The sequence below is a fragment of the Vanessa cardui genome, chromosome 20, assembly GCF_905220365.1.
Source record: "Vanessa cardui chromosome 20, ilVanCard2.1, whole genome shotgun sequence".
NCBI lineage: Eukaryota > Metazoa > Arthropoda > Insecta > Lepidoptera > Nymphalidae > Vanessa > Vanessa cardui.
This window is the reverse complement of record NC_061142.1, coordinates 11451259-11478338: the sequence shown is the minus strand read 5'-3', so window position 1 is coordinate 11478338 and position 27080 is coordinate 11451259. Positions and strand designations below refer to the sequence as shown.

The 27080-nt window shown below is 33.0% G+C and overlaps 1 protein-coding gene across 1 annotated transcript in view; it reads right to left on the bottom strand.

Annotated features, from left to right (window-relative positions):
- Positions 1-2474, bottom strand: part of LOC124538491 (nephrin-like) — a 136589-nt gene extending 134115 nt beyond the window's left edge. Inside the window, exon 1 of the mRNA XM_047115570.1 lies at positions 2306-2474. The gene's annotated coding sequence lies outside the window, so the exon portion shown is untranslated. The remainder of the gene's footprint in view (positions 1-2305) is intronic.
- Between the last annotated feature and the right edge of the window lie 24606 nt (positions 2475-27080).

The following is a 27080-nucleotide window of genomic DNA, read 5'->3' as shown; positions in this document are numbered from 1 at the left end:
GTCATGGGTCACATAAGATATAGAAAGATGGACTAGAAGAACAGATTATAGTTGTGCCATCAAGAATAAGTAGGACGTAACGTATATTCTATAGTATAGACTAGTCCGAGTCGAGATGGCCCAGTGGTTCGAACGTGTGCATCTTAACCGATGATTGCGGGTTCAAACCCAGGCAAGCACCGCTGATTCATGTGCTTAATTTGTCTTTATAATTCATCTCGTGCTCAGCGGTGAAGGAAAACATCGTGAGGAAACCTGCATGTGACAAATTTCATAGAAATTCTGCCACATGTGTATTCCACCAACCCGCATTGGAACAGCGTGGTGGAATATGTTCCAAACCTTCTCCTCAAAGGGAGAGGAGGCCTTTAGCCCAGCAGTGGGAATTTACAGGCTGTTACTTTTTACTTTACTTTTTATACTAGTCCAGAATTGTTTGCCTTTCTCCTTCTCCATAATTCAATCATAAATTGTTCAAGCTAGCAATAGTTAACCTGTGGTCCGCCAAACCGTTTTGAGTGCTCACGTAAACTTGTAAATTGTAAAATTGGAATAGTGCCATCAATCTACTAAATCTGACCTGTAGTCTTCCAATTTAAAAAGTCCCAGATATTTTTCCGTTCGATCTGTACATTTATTTATCTAAACAACATATAATAAAATTTGAGTGTCTGTCTGTAATATTAAAATAGCCCTTTCTCACTCAATGCAAATGTATACACGATACATATACCAAAATAATATTTTTTTCAATTTCTGTCTATATGTCTGTTTGTTCCGGCTAATGAACAGAACGGTTGGACCAATTTTATCGGGACTTCTACTGGCATATAAAATCGGACTTAGGCTATAATAATATTTTTTTTTTACGCTTACAAGATCGCGGGCGCAGCTTGTTTTTTAATAAAATGGAGAGCAATTTGATTGAGAAACTCTTGTTTATTGTTTTAGAAACAAAAAGGTTGAATATAACTGGCTTAGATAGTAACAATTCAATGTACGATCATAAAAGCGCAGTATATCATGTGAAATGACAGGCTGTGACTGTCTCTTGATAAAATATGATATATTGGTGATGCTGTAACATCTCTGCTATAAACTATACGAACTGGTTCACGTACTTCATTAACTTGAAAGTTTAAATTATTTTTTTTTTACAGAAAAAACGGACGATGGCAATAAGTTTGTGAACGCAGAAATAGGCTACCATTATAGTTTGTGGCAAAACATTTACTACTAATGAAATTTTAAGTCAAATTCATTAGTATTGATATTTTATTGCAGAATAAAAGTTGACTTGGTGGTACCATCTTTTAAAACATAACACAGGCATAACTATAAAAGTAACTAATTAAGATTTATATAAATAACCTAAATGGCTTTTCTTAAAGTTCATATAATCTGGTATTGATATATTTGAATTAAAATAAAATAAATGTTCACTGCCCAACAGCCCAGGGCTTAAGAGGCCCCAACAATAGAGATTTCTAAAAGAAAACTATAAAATTCCGATGAGCTAATAATTTTATCTGATCTGATGAAGTAACATATTGAATCTGCCTTGAATTATTGCAACAACTCAAAAATACTGTTCAGATTATTTAAAAAATAATTAGGGATCTCTCTGACCTTTGGATATGTTTACAATACGCGTAATACTGATATGATTAGGTTTACTTTGGTGTTAATAAGAATTAAATCTATATTTATAAATCGAATTTATAAATCTAATAACTTCGCGTTGTTAAGATTTCAAACAATATCTTTATAGTAAATCTTTTTTTTTCGGCTAATCTCTGGAACGAATGGATAGATTTTATAATAAAGAGTAAATTAGGCTACAAAAAAACTTTGATGTTAAATTGGAAAATACGCGCGAAGTCGCGGCACAACTACTTAGTAATAAATGTAATAAATTATGTATATGGTAATGCTTTCCCATAATTTATTGTGTATAAAAAAAATAAAAATTCATATTAAACTGAAACAGCTGTTATAGTTTAATAAGGCAAATTGTTTTAAAGACAAGATAATTTTATGAAATCGTGTTTAAATTATCATGCTTAACCAATGAAAACACAAGAAACAATAATATTAAAAAAAAAATTACACCGATGAAGCTGAGGGAAAAGCTAGTAATATAATTCATAAAATGTCGTAGTTTGTTTATGAAATTTTCTTCTCCTCAGCAATAACAAACAGTAGTTAGAATAGCTTAAAAATATATTGAATAACTTTACTATAAAATTAAAATAAAAACAAAAACTATTTGAACTTCAATCTTCAATAAAACATAGGTATTTACCAAAACATCCAACATCCAGTATTTTGGCTAATCACAATACACAACACGAAAAATTATCACCAAAGAAAATACACCCATCGCTTAAAATACTATGTATAACTGTCACATTTCAAAATACGAATTCGATCATTTCGGAACGAAACACGCGCGCGCGCCGCCTGCAAACAACCACGGCTGACTACGGTCTTTACGATTATGATCTGAACGTTTACTATAAATAAATTGTTTAAACGCGTTTTCCTACTGCCACCGTGTGGGAAGACACTTCTCACATTATAGTTCACACAGACACACACGTTGAAAAAAATTTCAGCGTGTCGAATCGATAGAGTTAATCGTTCGATTTATTTCATCGATATAAGACCTGTTTACATTAATCGTTTTCGATAATCTTTTATTTGACGTCCGATACATTATTCGCTTCCGAACGATTGTAACCATGCACGGCAATATTTTTTACTTTTCAGTGTCACAAATCAATGTCAAACACAGACTAACGGATAAATATTTGCATTCTCAAATGAAATGACCATTTCGATTTTCGTGGTCCTTGTCACGTGTATATAGGGATTAGTTTCCATTGTCTATTTACTGAGCTAATTTGAGTAGACTAACGTGAAATGGTATTGATATGTTAATAATGGTTTCAAATCTGTTTGAAAATCTTGTCAGCGTTCGACAGGTAATTGTTAACTAACGTTTAGAAGATCGCTCGTAAAGCTGTGAATAATTTCGGGACTTGAATGTCACAATGGTTCAACGGTGTATCATACAATTCGGTTACGACAAAGATCACAAAGATTGTATTATAATACAAATGACAGTACTACTAAAAATCTATATTAGGACAGATTTAAGTAGGTTTTGATAAATTAATTTACATTTATTTAATTTAAATTAGTCATATATTTAGGTAGTGGATAGGTATTAGGATTAATTGAGATAGTTCTTCATTGAATTTAAGTACATACAAAAAGCAATTATTAATTAGAACTTACTTTACGTTACGTTACGTTACTTGTATTATTCAGTCTAACTAAGCATACTTGTATACAATTAAAAAAAATATATGTACAAACTAAAGTAACCATAAAAAATAATATAATAATCGTAATGGCAATGAAAGTCAATTAAAAAATTTACCAACTATACTCAATTATAATTTACCAACCATAAAAAATAATGATGAACAACAACAAAAATTAACAGGACATCTTTGAAGGGGCTTTCCTTGTACCCCATCCCCTCCTCTTTCTATATATTTTATTCTTAAATTTAAGTGCTAAGTCTAGGTTTTGTTTGTTAGTCTTAAATTTTTGTAATGCCATTAATTCATATGACGTATTATGATCTCTTTTTGTTTTTGTTTCACTTTATTCTATTAGAATTTGATCTTGAAAATATTACTTACTGTTATTACTATTATAAAAGTAAAACATTGTTCTAAAAATCAAAACGTTCCAAATAAATTCCATTGCTATGGGTCAGTTAATAAAATTATCCACTTCGACGGCAAAACCTCATTGTTTTATTATGGATCGCTATCCATTATAGCAATTGAGATTCGCTAACGCAGCGAACCGACCCCACAAGCCCATATTACCGACCTTAATAAACTGAAAGTATTTGCCCTTACGTCATTTTAATGTGCTGTCAGTTCCTTTCACAGTGGCGCTTTTAAACGCAGATCGATTTCGAAACTTTTTTATTTATATAGGTAGTCTAACGGATAATTATGTTAGAATGGTTAATATTTCTTACAGCTCCATTGTCTATGAGCAGTGGTAACCACTTACCATCAGGTGGCCTATATGCTCTTCCGCTAACTTAAGCCTGACTTTGCGTTATATATCATCGCTAGATGTTATGACGTAAAATTATAAATCTGCATGTCAACGTAAATAATTAAGTTCTGATGAAATATGAAGCCTGAAGTTTCCTCACTATCGCTTAGTACATACCAAAGATCTTCAAAGACAATTATTCATGTGCTCTTGTAATTAATTCAAAAGTACTTGCCAACTTTTCTGATGAATTAATATGGTTCGGTATCACGTTGCCTAATATAATGTCTTTACATCTCGAAATAATTCGTTTACATTTTTTCAAACCAATTTACATATAAAATCGTATCGTACCTATAATTCAATTAATTACAAATTGAGGAATATTTTAATTTCATAAATGGCCGGCTGTTACCCGTTTGTCAAAAACAGAACAAAAATACATTTCAATAACGTTTGAAACTTGCACCAAGAAATACAATATTGTATCTAATTAAACATTACTGTTTTGTAATAAACATAAATACTATAAAAAGATAAGTAAGCTGGTGTGAGCTAGCTTCTATCCAGAATCAAATTAATTTGGTATTGGTTGATAGTTAATGAGTTTATGACCGATAGCACACCTTGGGAATGAAACGATCGCCTCCTGGGTATTTCATTTCATATTAAATTCATATATTATAATATGAGACAATAAAAAAAACTGCTGAGTTTCTTTCGCCAGTTCTTCTCAGGTCAGGGTATTTTCTTTTCCGAACTGGTACTGTTTCCATTGACCATCAATAAGAAAGTGTAATACTTCTATATTGAATAAAGTAATTTGAGTTTGGTTGACGGTACAATATAATTGATGAATAGATGGTATTTACCAAGGGCAGAATCTGGGTCGATTCTACTACCGGTTAAATATTATATAAAAAATCGTTTCGTTTTAATGTAAACGGTATCCGATGTTGTCAGTTAACTCGTACAGCGTTGTATTACTTTATATTGTTAGGAGTTTTACCGTAATGAGTGCTGAGTTTCAAATTAATTTACACACTTTATAAAATAACTTAAGCCTACGTTTATGCTGCGGGCTTATTCGAATTCACGTTGACTGAAAATTAATTCGTATAGAAAAATATCGCCAGAATTGTCATTTGTATGTTTATAAAGTGATAGTACGAGGTACAAGCCGACATAGATTATTAATTTTATTGTTATGGATTATTTTTTCAGACGTTCTTATTATAGATAAATAATAAGGATCTTTAATATGATCGTCAACAGGATTTTTCTGATAATTGATTAGCAGCTGACTTAGGATAGTACGCCCTATCTATGGCCCGAAAACATAAAGATATTATCTATCGATCTCGCACTTAACTTTTCCAATAGCAAATAGCTAGTTAGTAAATAATTTATGAATATCATCTGTATAATATCAACTTCCAAGCACCATAGTGCTAGCTTTGCCTAGCCGAGAATTACATGACAAAAAAATGAATAACAACGAATTAAATTGACGTTTGAACCTAGGAACGCAATCTATATATACTAGCTGGACGATTCTGATTTAAATAAATAAAAGCAAGTCAATAACATTATTGACGTAGTATTTTTAAATATTTTGTTTTGTTATTTTTGTCTTTCCAAAGACTTTTGAAACGTGTTTTCCGTCTCCATTTAACATACTTTGACGACTTCCGTGATCGAGTAGTGTGTACCGGTCTTTATGGGTATGCCACTCCGGGGCCCTGGGTTCGATTTCCGGCCGAGTCGATGTACAAAATTCATAACTTTTCTATGTTGCCTTGGGTCTATGTGTTTGTGGTACCGTCGTTACTTCTTTGATTTTTCATAACACTAGTACTTTAGCTACTTACATTGGGATCAGAATATATATGATGTTGTCCAAAATTTATTTATTTATTTTTGAATTCATGTCTTTATATTTTACTTATTTAAAACGAGCGTTTAAACAACGCTCCTCTAAAATTTTATCCATAGCTGAGAATGACACTGTTAAAAGAATTATTTATGGGCCCCATAGCGAAGTTTACTATGCAGTGACATTACGGGGGTTAGGATTGTGAATAAAACTAGGGTGATATAAATTGCTTAACTTTTGTTTTACAACTTCTCGCGGCTTTTTATTGAAAATTTGATGTCCCTTCTTAATAATTTTATTCAATGGATGGTAAGATAGCAAAAACGAAATATCAAAATATGGTTAAAGATAAATGTTTCTTTATTGTTTAGTAATATTTTTATATTAAAGTTGGAACTTAGACTGACGAAAAAGCAATGTTCACCCTTTTAATATACTACGTTTTGACTTTAGTACGTATATATCTGTGAACTCCTTTGTCTAATCACACTGGCTTACTCGATCTCGAGCCGAGGTGGCCCAGTGGTTAGAACGCTTTCATCTTAACCAATGATTTCGGGTTCAAACCCAGGCAAGCACTACTGAATATTCATGTGCTTAATTTGTATTTATAATTCATCTCGTGCTCGGCGGTGAAGGAAAACATCGGAAGGAAACCTGCATGTGTCTAATTTCATCGAAATTCTGCCACATATGCATTCCACCATCCAGCATTGAAGCAGGGTGATAGAATATCCTCAAAGGGAGAGGTAGCCTTAGCCCAGCATTGCGAAATTTACAGGCTGTTACTTTAATTTATTGTAGTTGGAAGTTAGACTGACTTTAAATGACTTTAGTTTACTTTAGTACGATATATGAACTCCTTTGTACACTAGCTTCCTCAATCTTACGTTTTATTAAGATCTAAACAAGGTATCTTAATACATGATAATAGATGATACCCTGGCTGGCTCCAACAAAACATTATAAATTTCCTGTATAAAAAATATTTCGAAATACAATCACGCCAGAGTATTTTCTTGCCGTATCTGCTCGGCCTTGGGCCCCCTGCCCATACATCTTAACGTAAAGAGACCCACATTATCTTTTTTTTTATAATATTTATAGCACCATCTGTTGGTACATGCGTAACATAAATTTTATACTCGGCTTTCGACAACGACGAATTTCGAAGGGAATTTTATATTTATTATAAATGGCCATTTCAAGTAAATATTATTGTTCGACTTCTGTGATGAAACCTCATTTCGAAGGACGTTTAAAATATTTCTTTAACGAATTGGACAAGAAAATGAAATTGATTTCAATAGCTTTACCAAAACATTACAAGTAAATGTACATTAGAAATGGCATCTGGTTTGTCCTCGAAAATATTGGAACTCCTCGAGATGTTGGGCCATTTCACGACACGAGCTCCCAAATGAAATTTCCCTTATATGCTCATTGGTTTAATGCGCGTCATATTCATCAGCCAAATAATTCTTAGGACTGTTGTGGCTATATCGACCAATAAGGTACGAGAATTTTGTTCTTTAAGTGTCTGACTTGTGAAATGGACCATGCTATACTAGCTCGCTTCTACCATTCACGGTACCATGTGCATGTTATTCGACCGGAAGTGATGCCCTCTGATAAGACGCAGTAGGTACTGCTTGTTTTTAGTAGGTATTCCGGTGACCTGGAGTACACCAAACGTTATCGACACAAGTACCAAGTTTTTTCATTAATTTATCTGGGTATGTTCAACTTTATCTTGGACATACTGGGCGATCACGACTCGTAATAAAATGACTTTTACTTTTGACAATATATTTTAATTAGGTACCAAAAAGTATTGACATAATAACGTTATGCATTTTTATATATAATGCCAACCAGTTCGCCCAAATGCCCATAATTTTCACAACGCAATATTTAGAGTAACACTTACTAATTTATGCACATAATTGTACACCAAAAGCTGTTTTAATTAGAAAAAAATCCTATTAAAATTCATCCTGCATACTTCACGTTGAATTTACAAAGTTAATATTTATGTTCATAAAAAATAATCCTGTGTTAAAAACGCATTAACAGCCGGTAAATCCCGCTTTCATTTATGAATCTCAATGAGATTTTTACGACCTTTTTGACCAAATATCTCAACTTTGATTTGGTGCTTGTGTGGAAAAATGTATTGCAACACAGATTCCTATTCAGGTCCTATAAATATAAACAAATTAATTACTATAAACTTAGTTGTTTTTGGACAGATTTCAATCCACAATTACACGCTTCAATTAAGATCCTCGTGTTCCATCTACTGCTTTTCCAGCGACATGGTGAAAGAATGAATTGTCACTCATTATTTTGTTATGAAACAGACATTTATTTTTTAAGTTTCACTTACAGTTCAACTGGATTGTGAAAACAGACTCTAAAGTAGAGTCTAAAGCAAAACGGGATCGTGAAACGACGCAAAAAGGCATACGTTAGTAGCGCAATGGCTTACAGGCCGACTAGCGATGTAAAAATTAGGATCGATGACTTCTTAGGCTATTGTTGTCTCCTAGGTGGCCCATTCTAAGAGGAGGGGTAAGTAGGACTATTAGTAATTTCCTAATTAATTTGGAGCACTGCTACTATTTCTATTTCATCTATCTAAGTATTGAGCCAAAAGTTACATTTATATATTATTTAATACGGCTTATTTAATTTCAAATTGAACATCAGATTATACCAACAAATATTCCAAGAGCTCATTTAGTTAAAGTTGAAATGTCAAATTTTGGCTTATTTGTTTTTTTTTATTTTGACTTGAAGACTGTGTAAGCCGTATCCTTAAGATCCATAAAATTGCTTTTATTTATGCGACCTACCTTTATGGGGTAACCGTCCCGCAGCGTACGCCAATGAAGCTCCCTGTGGACAGGGACTTTTAAACGTCTCGAACAATCTTTACTATATTCCAAGCCATTATATTACGTACAAAACTCAAATAATTATACCTACAACAACACGTTCTTTATAAAAAATTTCGTCAAATGACGAAATCTTCGCAAAGCGTTTGATAATCCGTGTGGTAGTTTTAGACTGAAGAAACATTTCAATAATATAGAATCTAATTATATATATTTTCAATAACTTTAGAAATTTGAAGGTTATATTTCATCGCATCGATCATATCGATCGCAACATTACATAACGTTAAGAACAAATCTGCTTGGATACCATTTCTAAGTATATTTATCTATGATATTCGATACTCCCTATTGTTTTAATTTATAAAGCTTTTCTTTTGTTCGATAGCTATATATAAGAAGCTAACTACTTTATAATGAGTAATTGTTTAACAACCTACGTAATTTATTTAATATAAAACATATTTATGAAGTTTAATGTTTGATTTAATATACCTACGCTAATGTAACTGGCCATTTTCGATCCCTATTATTGGGTGATATAAGATATGTTTTTGTATAATAGGTAGGCATACAGACAAATAGTCACCTGATGGTAGGTGGTCACCACTACCCATGTACATAGGAAAGAAATAAATACCGTTACTTACATCTCAAAAATGCGCAAACTTCGGAGACAAGATATTATGTCCCTTATGTCTGTAATTACACTGGCTCACTCACCCTTCAAATTGGAACAGAACAATACCAAGTCCAGTTGTTTGGCGGTAGAATACCGATGAGTGGGTGGTACCCAATCCTATCCAGATAGGCTTGCAATCGGGCCTACTACAAAAAAATTAATATCACCACTATAATTAATATTGTTTACACTGTACCAGTAGCTGTGAGGAAGGGTGAGCTCTTTCTCATTTATTAGTAAACCTAGCTATGTATATGAAATAAAAATCTCGTGGCCGCGTCGCCTAACATCTGTAAACTAATAAATACGACGAATGGTTGTAATTCATCAGCTCAAAAATAGATCAACCCGAAACTCTGATAAATATTTTTTTCTATGAATCATTCGTAACGCAATTCGTACGTCCGTCTGTTATTTCAGCGCGCCGATGCAATGTTACTATCATTTGTAATTAATTTTGTTTAATATAAAATATTATACTTTCATCAAATATAGAATCAGTGTTAGGTAGGGTAGGTATATATTGTGTTTGTAGCTCATTATGAAAAAAAAAAACTCTTCAAAAGAAATGACGTATTAATATTATGATTAGTATAACAATGTTGTTTTTGTTTATATTGCTTTGTGCTTTGTATTGTTAGAAAGAAAGAACCGACATGTCCCAGTGGTTAGAACACTTACATCTCAACCAATAAATGCGAGTTCAAACCCAGGCGAATACCACTGAATTTTCATGTGCTTAATTTGTGTGTTGTGTTTCTCATACTCGGTGAAATAAAACATCGCGAGGAAACCTGCATGTATCTAATTACAATGAAATTCTACCACATGTGAATCCAATGCATTGGAGCAGCGTGATAGAATATGCTCGAAGGGAGAGGTAGCCTTAGCCCAGCATTGGGATATTTACAGGCTGTGATCGTTGTTGTTTCTATTGAACGAAGCTTTAATTTTACTTCTCTGTTCTTAAATCTATCATGTTATAAAAATTATTGATTGGATTTTTTTGTACTCGTAAGAAATATTAATGCACATATTCTACTTCAAAAATTTTAACGAATATGCAAATATTCTTATCCCCTTATATTTCACGCAAAAAATATGACAAATTACGTTGTGATAAACCGAAACAGAACACATTTAGGTGACAAATATCTTATTCGGCAAACATATAGTTTTATAAAAGATCGTTTAATTTGACCAAGACTCAACGAGTGAAATGAAAAAAAAATCTAACGAATAAAAATAATAATATATCTAATATAATAATTATTATTTATAAAACAAAAAAATTTGAGATCTGGATTACAGTTGTATCTTCATTGAATTACAGAACACCAAAGTCCACATTATTTTTATGCTATTAGTTGGCGGACGAACATATGGACCACCTGATGGTAAGTGATCATCACCGCCAATAGACAATGGCACTGTAAGATATATTAACCATTCCTTTCATTGCCAAAGTGCCACCAATCTTGGGAGCTAAGATGTTATGTCCCTTGTGCCTGTAGTTGCACCAAGTAACATATTGTGAGTTTACAATATTTGCTCGGTTTATCACAGCTTACAAGAAAACTGTACATTGTATTTTTTAAAGGTCGAAGTATCAGACGATCGTACGTCACGTCTAGACGGTCGACGGTGCCAATCGAAAATGGAACTTTGTTTGAGCAAACAAAGCTCATGACCAAATTAATTCGTATCCGTCGGGGCAATTCAAACAGTTGTCAAAAATCAAAGCAAATATCCATCAGGCGGACGTTTCGTCTAAATGCATACATCGAGGCCTCAATTTCACGCGGCGTCGCTCAAAAACGTCGAAAAAGAAACGCAAAATGGCTGCCAAAAAAGTCCGCAACCCATAAGGGCAATGCCCAGTAGCCAAAAGGCCAGTGGAACACGTGTGGGTTAGCCATCTTTCTTATTTTCTACGGATTTATCGGACGGGTTATCCAGTTTCAATCTCAGTTTTTTAAAGTCAAACCCATACTGAGCTTTAACACACCGATTTAACCTTTATTCTTACTGTACTTTTTATTGTTCCTTTTAATTTTATTTTTTAATATATACGCAAATACCAATAAATACATAGATAAACTTTCAATTGACTCTGTGTTGCTGTTTTGTTTAAGTTTTGATAGTGAAAATTGCGCAGAATTAATTGTAAACTTCGATATTATCACTTACACTTACAGTACATATTTAACCTTACTGTCAATAACTATTTTTTTAGAAAACCATACCAACAAATTAGCCTTCTGATAATAGGATCACCTTTCTAGATACTTGCCCTTTTAGAGATACTTGTTACTGCTTTACCTACCTATAATTATACTCGCGCGTCACCTGTAACCTGGAATACAATGTGGGTTACATAGCAATAGACTAACCGTTAACTAGGTAATACCTATTCAGACGAACTTACAAAAATGGTTATCATATAACATTGAAACCCCTTTTTATTCAATTTCAAATATCTCAATCTTTTGTCCGTTTATTTAACAAAGCGTGGTCAATCTAAATTTAGGAAACACGTGCGATACGAGAATCCTTTGACAAGTAGTTAGTCGTAATTCGGAACGTGTTATTCGGTACATTCGAACGAACGAATTTATTTATTGACGTTAAAAAGATCTTTTTAAACGACGTTATGTAAAGAGTATATAGGTATTTTAGCTGATAGTGAATTTGCATCTTTAAAGACGTTCTATGTTTGAATAAGTTATTTTTTCAAAAGTCACATAACAACTTTATAATAAAAGGTTTTATATAACTTGACCACGTTTATTTTTCTTTAGAATTTATAAATTTTGTGACAGTTAAAAAATAAACTTAAATATACGATTTTCAGGATATAATGTATATATTTTTTTATTTCACTAAGCTTTGCATTTTAAATTTTGGAAATGGGTAACTACTGTGTTTTTTGCCAGTTCTTCTCCGTGGAATCTATATTCCGAATCGGTGGTAGCTTTACTTAACGTAAAACTATAGCTATAGCTAATAGCTAATAGCTCTGTAAAACTATTAGTCAAAACTGTTTGTTAATAGTAATACCCCATTCAAATATTATCTATTTTGAATTTTATTTTGTTTAAATACCCGTAAGTGTTTGGTTGGCATGTTTTAATTATTTAATCATAATAATAATAATTCTGCTTTTATTTTTATTTTGCAGTCTGTTTAAAGCAAAATTATTATTATGGTAGGAAAGTGCAATAAGTGAAAGTGCTTCCAAGGTCCGGAGTTGGACTTACCTCACTTCGACCCGATATAAAAAAATATTGTACATTTCTGGAAGTATTACACAATTTAAAAAAAGTTTCAATTCGTTACTTCTGTGCCTGAAGTGCTCTGAGCGGTTCGGATCAAGCTTGAAAGAACTGCGACTGTATTTGCATATATACTCGTACCTTCTAATAATTATGTTCTACGCAGTTGCCTATTTAACTTCACACTATGAACCCATGGAGCTGAGTAGTATTAATTAACATTGGTTTCTATTAAATGACTCACAAGTAAGATAATTAAAAATAAGGATAATTGTTCTATAACATATGTATATTGCGCAGTATAATATCTGTGTCACTTTTTAAATTTATCTAGTTTACCTTCATTGTTAAATACTGTTTTTTTATGAATGAGGTAGGTTGACTGGTAAATGCTGCCTAATAGTAAATGGTCAACATCGTCCATGGGCAATCGCGCTGCAAGAAATGTTAATATCTCCGCGCATTAACTAGGAAACGGTTTTTATTCTTACACTGGTTCACTCTTTAAATCAGAATACATGAGGACAAAGTATTACAGCTTGGTAGTAGAGTATAATATTATGTTGAATGCTCAGGTAGATTTCTAAATTATTATTCTTAAAAATCTGAGATGTCTTAAGTCGTGTAAGTTATATAGGTCGTTTTGTTTTTAGCAATTTTTTTTCTATATTCCACCGCTACACCTGTCAAATTTGATTACATATAGGTTTGTCGATCAATCAAAATTTTCTTTATATAATTTTTTATTTAAGTTCTATTTTTTGAAATTTAAGTGTTTTCTATTTTATGCTAACAAATTAATTAATGAAGGTTAGATAGTTGTGATATTTAAATGAAGGCATAGCACTCCTGGTAAAAGACATATAAGAAAAACATAGTTGATACACTAAAGGGTTGTTACAAATATATAGATACTCTTAACGATGTATCTTCACCGCAGATCACGAAATAAAAGCGTAAATCTCTGTGACGCTATCCAAAGCGCCCGGTTTAGATCCACATACTGTTGCCTTTGAGCGACCTGGTCCCTAATATAAAGGAAATTCTGAAATCAGTTCAACTAACTAAAAATCAGGTACAAGGTTAGTGTTGGAAGTTGTCTGTAGGCCTACTACTGGTCTATAAATAAGCTTCATGTAAAATAAAACTCTGATATATGTCATCTAAACACATCGTAGAAATTTTACTGGACCGTTAGATGGTAAAATGATTTATCGTTATGATGAAAAGTTACATGGTTTCTATTTGTAATATTCTTAAAACAAACTCGGTGTATTTATTTAAATAAAGAATAAATTAGTTTATTCTCCACAACATACTTTCTAGATTTAAGTTTCTTTCGTTTTCTTCTAGTCGAGTTGTGTGTATACCAGTTTTCATGGGTACGCCACTCCGAGGTCCCGGGTTCGATTCCCGGTCGAGTGAATGTATAAAAAGTTTATTAGTTCTCTGTGTAGTCTTGGGTCTGGGTGTTTTTGGTGCCGTCGTTACTTCTGATATTCCATAACACAAGTGCTTTAGTTACTTACATCGGATAAGAGTAATGTATGTGATGTTGTCCAAAATTTATTTATTAAGCATGAAAACACGCGAAATGTCATTATGTCGAGATCATAAAACAACCTAAAAAAATAGGTTATCAGTTCGACATGTACATATGCATGTAACATTGATGGAATTTATGATATTTGAGTCTGATGATCCCTTTGGGTTGCCAAGCACGTGTGCTTAATTTCGTAACAGTATATTTGTATATTTGTCCAAGGATTTCTTGAAAACTAAAAGTCGTATAGATGATCGTTTTTATCTGAATTAGGTAAATTTCAACTTAGAGAACAGTGTAAGTTTCATTATAATCGGTCTCGTTTCATATATTATATATTTTTAAATGTTTACTGTGCACTAGCTGTTTCTAATTTTACCCGTGTTTTTTTTCTAAATTATACTTATTTATAATTGAGTCGAGATGGGCCAGTGGTTAGAACGCGTGCATCTTAACCGATGATTGCGGGTTCAAACCTAGGCAAGCACCACTGTTTCATGTGCTTAATTTGTCTTTATAATTCACCTCGTACTCAGCGGTGAAGGAAAACATCAAGAGGAAACCTGCATGTGACAAATTTCATTAAAATTCTGCCACATGTGTATTCCACCAACCCGAATTGGAACAGCGTGGTGGAATATGTTCCAAACCTTCTCCTCAAAAGGGAGAGGAGGCTTTTAGCCCAGCAGTGGGAATTTACAGGCTGTTGTTGTTGTATTGATATAGTATGAGAGGCGTAATAAACTAATAAATACTAGTCCGTTTTATTTGTTACTACAGAGAATCTCATAGCAAGCTGTGTCTCTGAAGGACACGCTGAAACGATTGATAGTAATACTTAGACAAGGTTTTAACTTGAGCAAAAAATCTTCGTATGTTTAATAATAAAACATATAAACACATTCATGGTAACAACGTAATTTTTAACCGACTTCAAAAAAAGGAGAAGGTTCTCAATTTGTTGGGGCCTTTTTTTTTTTTTTTTTGTTTTATTTTTTATGTATGTTACCGAATTACTCGAAGATGGCTGGGCCGATTTTGACAATTCTTTTTTTGTTTGAAAGGGCATGTTTTACAGGTGGTCCCATTGTCAGGAGATCAGGATCTGATGATGGGATCTTGGAGAAATCGAGGGAACTCCTCAAATTTTATAGGCACACCTATAGTGATTTCGGTTTTATTCAAAGTGCTTTGGTCATATGCTCACGTAAAGTGACATTTGATGAAGTGGAACTGATGATGAAGACCACAACTGATAATCAGAACCTATTAGTAACTATTTTACGGGTTTAGTTCTATTTCTTCAAGATAGTCGTCAAGCAATTGATGTTAGTAAACATGCCTATGATGAAGTCTAGCTGATGGTGGACTACCAGGAGAACTCCTCAATGATTAACGGCATTGCATCGGGAAAAATGGTATTGTCTAATTGGCGATGAGCAGTTAACATTAGGCTATTGTAACTTAGGTAACGCTTAATTTGAGTTGCAGTCCACGTCGTATTGAAACGGCGTTGAGTTATGATTAGAGTCGAAAGCCGAAATGTACTGAGTATAATAAAGTGAATGACAAACACTACCAATTATAATTATAAATAACAAAAGAACACTGAAAAGCAGTAAATAAATTTTTATAAATAAAAAAAAACCGCCTTCAAAAATGAACTAAAAAGAAAAAAATAATCAGTTACATCCATATCCAATTTACGATTTTTTAATCACCTTTTGAAGTCGGTGCCAACAAAGTAAATAAATTCCTATATTGAAATCATTTAATTTGTATCGATAGTAAGGTTTGTCTAATGGTGTCAACTATACAATAAATAGATTTAGTTTTTGTATGTATGTATTATGTATTATGTATATATATTAGCAATGTTGGCACTTGGCACCGACTTTGAGAGGTGATTAAAAAATCGTAAATTGGATATGGATGTAACTGATTATTTTTTTCTTTTTAGTTCATTTTTGAAGGCGGTTTTTTTTTATTTATAAAAATTTATGTCCTCCTCTAGAAAGTCACAAGAATTATTAAAAACTTCTTACAACGTTTCTTGATTAAAAATAAATTATAAATGTGTTCAAAAAATGAACAGTTAAACGAGCAGATCGCATGTTCGAATGTGACCATCCTGTATATTAACTAACGCTTCAGCTATTGCTATCACGAACACGGTACGACCTACTTATTTTGTTCACATAATACATGTATATAATTTATTTATTATAAGATATAGTATTGTTTCTTAAAGAGACATTGCTATTTTTTATTTGTCTCTCACCTGATGGAAAGTGAATACCACCGCCCATAGACATCTGCAACACCAGGGGGCCTGCAGGTTCGTTGCCGGCCTTTAAGGAAGGAGTACGCTCTTTTCTTGAAGGTTCCCATTTTTTTTCTCGCTGCAAAAGCGCATGTTATATCGGTTCAGGAAAACCGCCGGCAAAAGCTGGTTCCACAGAGTGGTTGTGCTAAGCAGAAAATGTCTTAGAAATCACGCTGTTTTGGATTTTCAGACATCGAGGTTTCTTATCAACATCATTACATAGTATAAAAAACTCGCTTACCGCTGTCTGTTCCTATGTATGCTTAGATCTTGGAAATTACGCAATGGATTTTAATGCGGTTTGTTTTAATAGACAGAGTGATAGGAGAGGCAGATTTTTGTATATAATACATTCACAATATAGTAAAGAAACAAGAATAATTCTGTAGTATATTTAGTATCAGGATTGCACCAGAATGCCGCCAGAGTAGTGATAAAATATAAAAGAGTACTTGCTAGGCTTTGTTCCGTGTTATACAGACAAATAAACGACTTCAACCTATAATGTTGTAAACTACTTTAGCATGCTACGCTATTTTGGTGCGCTTATCCTTTTTGTGTAATTGTTATAATCGATTGCCTGTAATATGCAACTTATCACTTTTTGACAATTGATCATCATGCTAAAGGAAAGTTTCTAATTTTAGGATAACTCTTCAAATAGTTACTGCAGAGTCTGATTAAGAGTCTCGAAGGCCCCGGGGCCATAAAAGAGTGCATTAGATGGGTGGAGGCCCCTAATTATTATTATTCTACAAATTAATTAGAACAGTTTCATTTATGTCAGTCAATAATTTGTTTACTCGTGGCAATCCCTATTGTTGGGGCCCCTCTCTTTTGGAGGCCTCAGGGCAGTTGCCCTAGTTACATTCCCCTAAGTCCGGTCCTGAGTTATTAAACATGAGACTGTCATGTATTCTTGTGGTGAAAGATAAATTCAGTTGTATGAAAGTTTTAGTATCATTAGTACTACATGTTGCAAAATATACCAAGCAAATTGTATATTCTAATGTAAATATATACGTAAGCATCCTTCTGATGTTGATCGGAACTATAATAATTACGTAGGGCTGCCGTTGAGGATGCAGAATGAAACCGAACGAATTTAACTTATACGTTTATTTAAATAATTTAATTTAACAATTAATTATTTCTAATTTATAATATACGTGACAGTCTGTTCGATGTTAGAACAAAAAGTGAAGTTCTGTAGTCTGAATTACATATTTATATACGAAATCGGTAAATCACTGAATGGTCCCCACGGTATGGTGATTCTTGGTAGCGCTCGATGTTCGGGAGGTCTTGCGAAACAAAGCAGCGACGCTGGCAACAGGTGGTAGCTTCAAGGAATGCATGGTGTGATTATTTCTCACGGTATGGTAATTCTTGGTAGCGCTCGATGTTCGGGAGGTCTTGCGATTATTTCTTAACAACTCCCTCCGCAGGATCAGCAGCTATTTGGAGACTTTTGTCGAAAATAGTGCTGATAGAGACATAGGATCTCTGGGGCCGTCCTGGACTTCTTGTGTTCTGGTTGCCTCATTGTCCTTCTGGTTGGTATTTCTTAAATGCATACATTTGCGACGAATGAGGACGATGCTAATAGTGAGTACTGATGCACCGATGAGTAGGTAGACAGGTATAGTCGTGTGATAGAGCGTGTCTAAGTTCGACAATTCCAAAGTCACTGGTTCTTGAGAGGCAATCCTGGTATTGGTTGAATGTAAGTGAGTCAAATCTATACTGTTCAATTTCAAGATGTTCTTCGCTGTCGCTTTGTATGGATCTTCATTACTATATTCTATATTCAACATTTTCAAAACTTGTCCTTTTACTTGATCATGGTGGTTAGTGATGGTGAAGATGGACGTTTGTAGAGCACACCCTTTAGGTATTTCAGCTAGATAGCTTCCGAGAAGGTTTTTGTATTGATCTTGAGAACAGGTTAAATGAACTTTCGTTAAGTTGGGAAAGCTCAGAACATAGTGACGATCATCCAATTGTTCCATGGCTTGAGAAGATAAGATTACTGGAGTAACCCGACAGGTTTCATGGATATGTTGCTGGAGTATAAGATGTTGAATGCAGCTCGTTTGCTCTCCATAGTGTCGGTTTAAGTTGTCCTCGCAAAGATGACCGTGACTGTACTTCGGACATTCTGTCTCTATATACAGTAGATCTTTCTCGTGAATTGCTACGTATGGATAGGTAGGGATTATAATTTTATCATTACTATTAGGGGCTAAGGACAATTTGTAAAGGATGTAGTTATTGGGATTCATGATTGGAAACTTAATTACCAAGATTATATCATTATCTTTATAATAATATCCTAATCTTAATAGATCTAAATATTCCCTAAAATTAATATCTAGCACTACATTTGAATTGTATAAACCTTTTAGTTTATTTAACATAACTATATAAGTGTCGTAATCGAGAACGGAATAATGGATGCTTTTAGCTCTTATGAATGCCAATAGATTCTGTAGTTTTGACAACTCTTGTGACAAATTGTCTATGTCATCACCTAGTATTGTAAGTAGCTGGGCTAAATGAAAATACTTAATTGCATCTTCTTCTTTCCTAACATCATTATCTAAGATGGTTTTAATAATGTTCTCTATTTTCCTCTGGTTTTCTACTATCCTATCTGTAACATTTGAACTCTGAGATGCCCACTGCTTGCTTAAACTTATTTGATGATTTATTTCAATGGCTAAGTTATTTTCGTTCTTTTGTAGAATAGCAATGGCATTTTCGTACTTTAGTGCGTCCGTATAATCTAAATTTCCGGAGATTAGGTACCCGTTTCAGGCGCGACTTGGGTACGGGTCCTCTCTTTCTCTTTGTATAAATATGTATAGGTAAATCTGTTACAACCGTATCGTTCGTATAGCGGGCAGCTAATTTCTGTCTATTAGCTAGGGGATTTCTGACATAGATTCGTTGATCAGGTGCATATGTTTTATTTTTTATGCCATTTCTATTAATGTTCTCGGTTATTTCAGTACGACGCTGAAGGGCGGTTTCATTAATGATTTCGTATACCTTTAACATTCGCTTACGGTGATCTAGTATATATTCCTGCAATAGGTGCTCTGTTAAATAAGGATCGTAATAATCGGCATATTCATCGTATATAGAATTGTCAATGAAACTATTGTAATTTACTTCTTTAGATTTAAAGTAGTTCGTAGGGGGTGGGTTCCCGGATTTTGAACCTTGCGATAAAATAGCTAAATCGTTATATAGAGCGGTCTCATCTCGTTGGTCCGCGAAGTTGTTCACTAAAGCAGTTCGAATGCCTTGCCAGTCGGATGGAATCCCATTAGAATTAATTAAGCGAGCAGCAGAGCCTGTTACTTTGTTAAGAATTCCGTTGAGAAGAGCACACCTACTTAATTCACTACTACTATCACTACAAAACTGTCCTACCAATTGATCACATAATTTTAAAAATCTAGTAAGTACATTTGGGTTCCCGTCGAACTCGGGTACCGACCTTAAGGCTTTATAAATGGTGTCTAACTCAGACATTTCCGTTTGTTCTTCTATACTACTTAAACTAATATCTCTTCTATTATCTACGAAAGTTTGCCTACTACTAATAACTATCCTAGGTTCCTTCGATTTTCTTAAATGAAAAATCTTGGCAAATTTTATTAACACACAGGTTAGTTAGGCTAGGATTGAGCAACCACTAAAAAGAATCTAGTGTACTCACATGAACATGTTTCGGTCTCTCTGCGTTATCGATGTCTGGATACCTCTCGTGCAGCACTACTCGTAGATTCGGATGCTACGGATGCAGCAGCTAGACAAGCTACGGCGGGGCTTCACGCGATTACGGAAATCTTCTACGCGAAACGTTCCGCGAGCATCCTACCGACTGCGCCAATTACGTAGGGCTGCCGTTGAGGATGCAGAATGAAACCGAACGAATTTAACTTATACGTTTATTTAAATAATTTAATTTAACAATTAATTATTTCTAATTTATAATATACGTGACAGTCTGTTCGATGTTAGAACAAAAAGTGAAGTTCTGTAGTCTGAATTACATATTTATATACGAAATCGGTAAATCACTGAATGGTCCCCACGGTATGGTGATTCTTGGTAGCGCTCGATGTTCGGGAGGTCTTGCGAAACAAAGCAGCGACGCTGGCAACAGGTGGTAGCTTCAAGGAATGCATGGTGTGATTATTTCTCACGGTATGGTAATTCTTGGTAGCGCTCGATGTTCGGGAGGTCTTGCGATTATTTCTTAACATAATGGGCCTTGTTGTTGTAGCTATATTGGCTCAAACACACAACTATACTAAGAACTGCTGCTTTAGAATATCTAATGAGTGAATAGTTCCTACCCAGACTGGCTAGTACTAAACCCAAGTATACATGATACAAAAATATTTTAAAAAAAACCGATGAGTTTCTTTCGACGGTTCTTCTCAGGTCAGGGTATTTTCTTTTCCGAACCGCTGGGACTGTTTCAATTGACCATCAATAAGAAAGTGTAATACTTCTATATTGAATCAAGTTATTTGAGTTTGAGTTTGAATTATTTCCATATCACGTTAATTAAAAAAGTAATATCAGAATCTGTTGTATAATTTAAAATATACATTTTAGTAAATAATATTGAATTCCCTTTGTTGCAGGTTTTTATTTTTGAACTCATAAAAGATTAGTCATTCATTAATTAAAAATGTGTACGTAATATATATTAAGCTCCACGTTGCAAGTAATTAGTTATACAGGGCTTAGAACCTCTTACAATGTGAGCGCGCGTGAGCTTTAGAGAGCTTATTTAATAAAGAATCTCCGACGCTAGGATATTGATTGATATTGTATAATTACATTAAATGTATACTGGCCATCACATGCAATTATATATTTTTTATTTAGCACTCGAAGGACGTTTTGATCGTTTAAATATTTAAAAAAAAAACCGTCATGACGTATTAGTTGGTGATGCAGTATTACTTCGGTGTGCCAGGTTAGATACTATACATCATATATGGCACAAGCAAACAACAACTCTGTGGATGCAAATTTGATATTGTTGTTTTATGGTTTGTGTGAGCTAGTGCAAAAATGTATTAAAGAATCATATATTTTGTACGTATGTGTTGTTTGTGCATGTATAAATCACCTGTGCTTAGGATGATCATTTCGATGTTTTTATTGGGTTAATTTGAATTTTCCTCTCGTTGTTTTAGATTTGTTCCAATAGATGGTGCTGCAAAGTGGTAGTTAATAAAATCGAAACGAATTAAAAAGAACGAAGCCAGGTTAGGCAGCTAGTACTATATAATTTGACTGTTTTTAAGCTAATTGTAAGAACGCATTATGTCCAATTTTGTTCTTTTCTTTAGGTTTTGATGAAAAGTCGCCTGAAAGAAATCCCTGCCAGCGATAAGACCGCCTTTGCATGTTTTAGATTTAATCTGTTATTTCCTTTTGACGGAATTCAAAAAAAACGAAGGAGATTATCAATTCAAACTCAGAATCTCAGAACTTCGCAATTATGAAACGATTTGAAAAAATCTTTTATACTTCCCGTTTGTTTCCATTAATTTTTTTTAAAGAAAAATTTAGAGTCGGTTATTTTGTGTTTCTTTATAAAAAATATTGGAATGATAATTTTTCCGTACTCTGTATGTGGGATAACGTATAATAAAATCATAAAATTGTATTAGATGTTAATAATAATAATAAATATTGGACAAAATCACATATACGTGTTATGGAAAATCAGAAGTACTGACGGTACCACAAACACCCATAGAAAATTAATGAATTTTCTACATCGACTAGGACCCTTAACCGGAACCTCGGATTGGCGTACCCATGAAAACCGGTGTACACACTACTCGATCAAGGAGGTCGTTAATGTTAGGATTGTTATAGAACGCATAACCTCATCAACACTGTGAAATTCACCATGGCATACCAATGAGTTATCAAATGAAGCAGAAACGCCGACACTTTTATTTATGAGAGTTAAGACCAGTAGTTTCGTCCAAGTTAAATTGGCTATACACGCATCATTGGTACAAAAACATGCGTATCTCATTAAATACCAGTATAGTGTGACAGATAGGTTGAAATTTATGGTGATTGGCTTCTGAGCGTCTTAGCATAAAGACATTTAGCCTTGCTTAATTAGTAATTAACAAAACTTTTACGATAACATTTTTTATGTCAACTGAAAGTTAGTAAAATTATCAAATTAAAATTGTCAAAAGGTTCAACATTTATTATTTTGGTCTGTTTTACATTGTAAATTATTTTTTTTGTAATATAAGCCAGTTTCCATATTTTTTTTCTTTCATAGTAATTAAAATATATATTAGTGTTGAGCAAAGGTCTTCCCTCGCGAGGAGAAAAGAAGTTTGATTGTTTTTCATATATTTCAAAATTTCACTCAATGTTCATGTTTCCTCACAATTTTTGCACAAAGCTCAAAATTGTGATGCTGATTTGGACTTATCCTGTACCATATTGAACCATTATATTAAAGTCTTCACGAATAATATGACACAAAATAAAATCTGTTTAAAAAACCTTAGTGAGCAACTATATTAATTATTGTTGTTTATATTACATAGATAAAATAACATCACGCATCCTTTCGACTGGAATACAAAAAAAAGATTCCCAACAGTATGTGATTACTTGTAAATAAATTCGAACCGTGCCCTACCGGTACCTAAGTAATAAAAATAAACAGTTATCTGATTAGAATGCTAACAATCCCTTTGTTAGCGAGCGTTTAAAATAGCCAAAGTCAGTTTTACGCCAGCCATCTGTTCCACATGTTTAGATCGTTTGTAATTCAGTATTGTTTCACGTCGCAAGTACAGTGGACAGCATTACTTTAAGATCTAGGAACATGACCTTGAAACGTCAAATAATGACATAAATATTAAACAAAGCCGAGATGTCCCAGTGGTTAGAATACGTGCATCTTAACCGATGATATCGTGTTCAAACCCAGGCAAGTCCCACTGAATATTCATGTGCTTATTTTGTGTTTATAATTAATCTCGTGCTCGCCGGTGAAGAAAAACATTTTGAGGAAATCTGTATTTGTCCAATTTTATCAAAATTCTGCCGCACGTGTATTCCACCGACTCGTATTGGAACAGCGTGGTTCAACCAAAAACAGTAACAAAAGTACAAGGGGCAGCGGGAAATTTACAGGCTGTTAAGTCGCTTACCGCTGTCTATTCCTAAGTATACTTAGATGTTTAAAATTACACAACGGAATATGATGCGGTAATTTTTAATAGATAGATTGATTTAAGAGGTTTATATGTACCTATAACACATGACATAATCTAATAGATAAGCACTGATTATTTTGGAGGTTTTAAAGTGATGTCGTAAATAAAGCCTTTTTTTTGTATAATATTCAGTATCAGCATTGCACCCGTGTGGAACCCGGTGGGTCGCTAGTACTTATAAAGGGATACATTTCGAAGCCTCTATACTCAGTAGTGGCCAGGATTCCGGTAATTGTCAGTGTTTACATTTGAGTTCCTCGAAAAGCAAGTAATGTCACTATTGCTACGCCCGAATAGTTTCCAGAAGTTCACATATTTGTGCATTATAGTATGTACTATCTAGATGACTAAAACTTGACACCATGATCGAACATATGGGCGCATGTCGCCATCTATCGGTAATGATTGTTAAATAACGATATTTATATTTTAAGTTATCGTTTATATTATTAGATTTTAATTAGATAAATGTCTAAGAAGCGTAAATATGTATTTTAATAGCTATTTGTAAATATGATGATGTTATTTATCAGACTCTAATAATTAATAGAGATTTGATTGTTTTATTATTTGGAAGATGTGAGCTCATGTCGCTATTGATCGGCAATGGTTTTAAAATATTAATGATATTAATTAATAATTATATATTGTTAATTATCATTTTAATGTTTCTATTTTATTATGTAAATTTGTAAAATACTACAATGTAATAAGTAAAACTAAAATGTGGATTCGTCATACAGCGCCACCTATAATGTGTCATAACGGACTATGTAATTGAAATGTTGGTTTATATTACTTATTTTAAGTAATTCACTTGTATTTGATTAAGAGCTGTATTTATAAATAAGAATCTTATAAATATTCATTTTTAATATTAAACTGTATTTCAAGAATGAATTTGCAATACTGGCATAAATAATTAAAAAAGTTGTAATTGTGAATATATGTTTGAATTATTCTAGAAGAACGCTTGAGAAACGAAGATTGTTTTAGCAACGACACATCGCATTGACACTCTTTCGAAGAATTTACTTAATTTTATAAAATTGTTAATATAATGTAATAAATAATATTTAAATGGCTGCGTTTAATTGCAATGGAAGCTGACAACCCAACTATTCTCCGACAAACACAATCAGGCAAATCATTAAAGTTCTTTTTTTTGGTCTCGTTTCTCCATAGTCTTATATTTGTTATGTCCAAATTTCAATGATTATAATAAATTAATTGTTTTGTTGTCTTAAATTTTCGCGATTATTACACATTTAAATAATCCGTGACCACGAACGCTGTAAAGTGCTCGAAACGTCGGGATGTCAAAATTAATTAATATACGCGATTCAAATCCGTTATAACTAGTTCTATTTCAATTTAATTGTTATTAGGTAACGAATGAATTGTTGTATTGTTATAAATAATATTTATTTAACAGATAGAGTTATCATGATCGTTATAATATCGTATTTTTAATGCTGGTAGACGGTAGTTGTAAAAAATATATCACGAAATTAAATAACATTGAAATATCATATACATATATGATTTACTATATTTGTTAAAGTTAAGTTGACTTAACTTTAACAAATATAAGGTTATTCCAAATTATATAATCGTTGGTCGTTGCGTTGAGATTAATATTATTTAAACTTGATTTTATGTTTAAAACGAGTTGATTTGTTATATATTTTAGAAGTTAAATATTGTGGGCACCTTAAAAGATCACTTTAATGTTACTTACGTCAGTTTTATTTTAAGTGCTTAATGATAAATTGGTGGTGTAACTATTTCCATATATAAATAAAATATCTTAAAAAAAATATCATGCAAAATATCATTCTTGCATCATTCTTTATATGTATATTTACAATTGAGTCTTAAGAAAGAATATCTATTCAAATAAGTTTCAGTTAAGTTTGAATGCTTATATTATTCGGCAAGTAATAAAGTCGGTACACGTCTTAAAATTTATCTATCCATTAAGCCATGTCTACACTGTGTAAATAGTTCACACAATTAGAGGAATTTGTAAAATATTTAAGTGGCTATTATTATACAAACCAAAGTAAACGATACAATGTACGAACAATACTCCATAGCTGGCTAACATAAACATGGTTAGCGTCGCGATCCCAAAATAACAATATAAATAACTTTAAATGGTATTTCTTTGTACCAATCGCTGTACCGACTGATTTGTGAACGGTTTGAAGTCTGATCATAGAGTAGATGAGTTAACAGATGCGTTTCATTTAATATTTATTAAATATGTTATAAGCGTTATAAGCGACCAGGCTACCCATATAGATAATAATCATATTATGAAATATCATAAAACTGGTCCACGCACACTTCAAACCGGAACATAACTATACCAAATATTGCAGTTTAACGTTATAATATTATGATGGCTTCCAACCCACTTTTTATAATGTATCAGCACGCCAATAAAAAAATCAGTATGTAACAACTTAGAGAAAATATTTTTTAAGAATATAATTGTAGAAATCTGTAATCCATTTACACAGTTCATTAGTCTTTAAGAAGTCAAACTACCGATATGACTCAACAACAACAAACAATAACAACAACAGACTGCAAATTCCCACCCTAGGCCTCCTCTCCCTTTGAGGAGAAGGTTTTGGAACATATTCCAAAACGCTGTTCCAATGCGGGTTGGATATGACTCGAATATTAGAAATAATATCTCTTACAAATTTCTAGTATTAAATGTGTTTTAAAACGTATCTGCCACTATAATTACAGATTTTAATCTCATAATACCATAAAATTTTCTGAACGTTAGATATTTGATATTCTACTATGATAAATTATTCAAAACGAAAAATGATTTTTCAGCGCATTGTCGTATCTGTTCATATTATCTATGATATCGACGTATTTATAGTAATGCAGTGAACATATCGGATTATTACCGGCGTGCTGCATCGCGTGCGACGCGTCGCCCTTGAAGACATATGGTCACGAAATATTTACAGACATACATCGTTCAAACGTATAATAAAAATGTTTATGTCTGCGATAAATTATTTCATATTAAGAATTGGTTTCACAGAAATTACGACTGTAG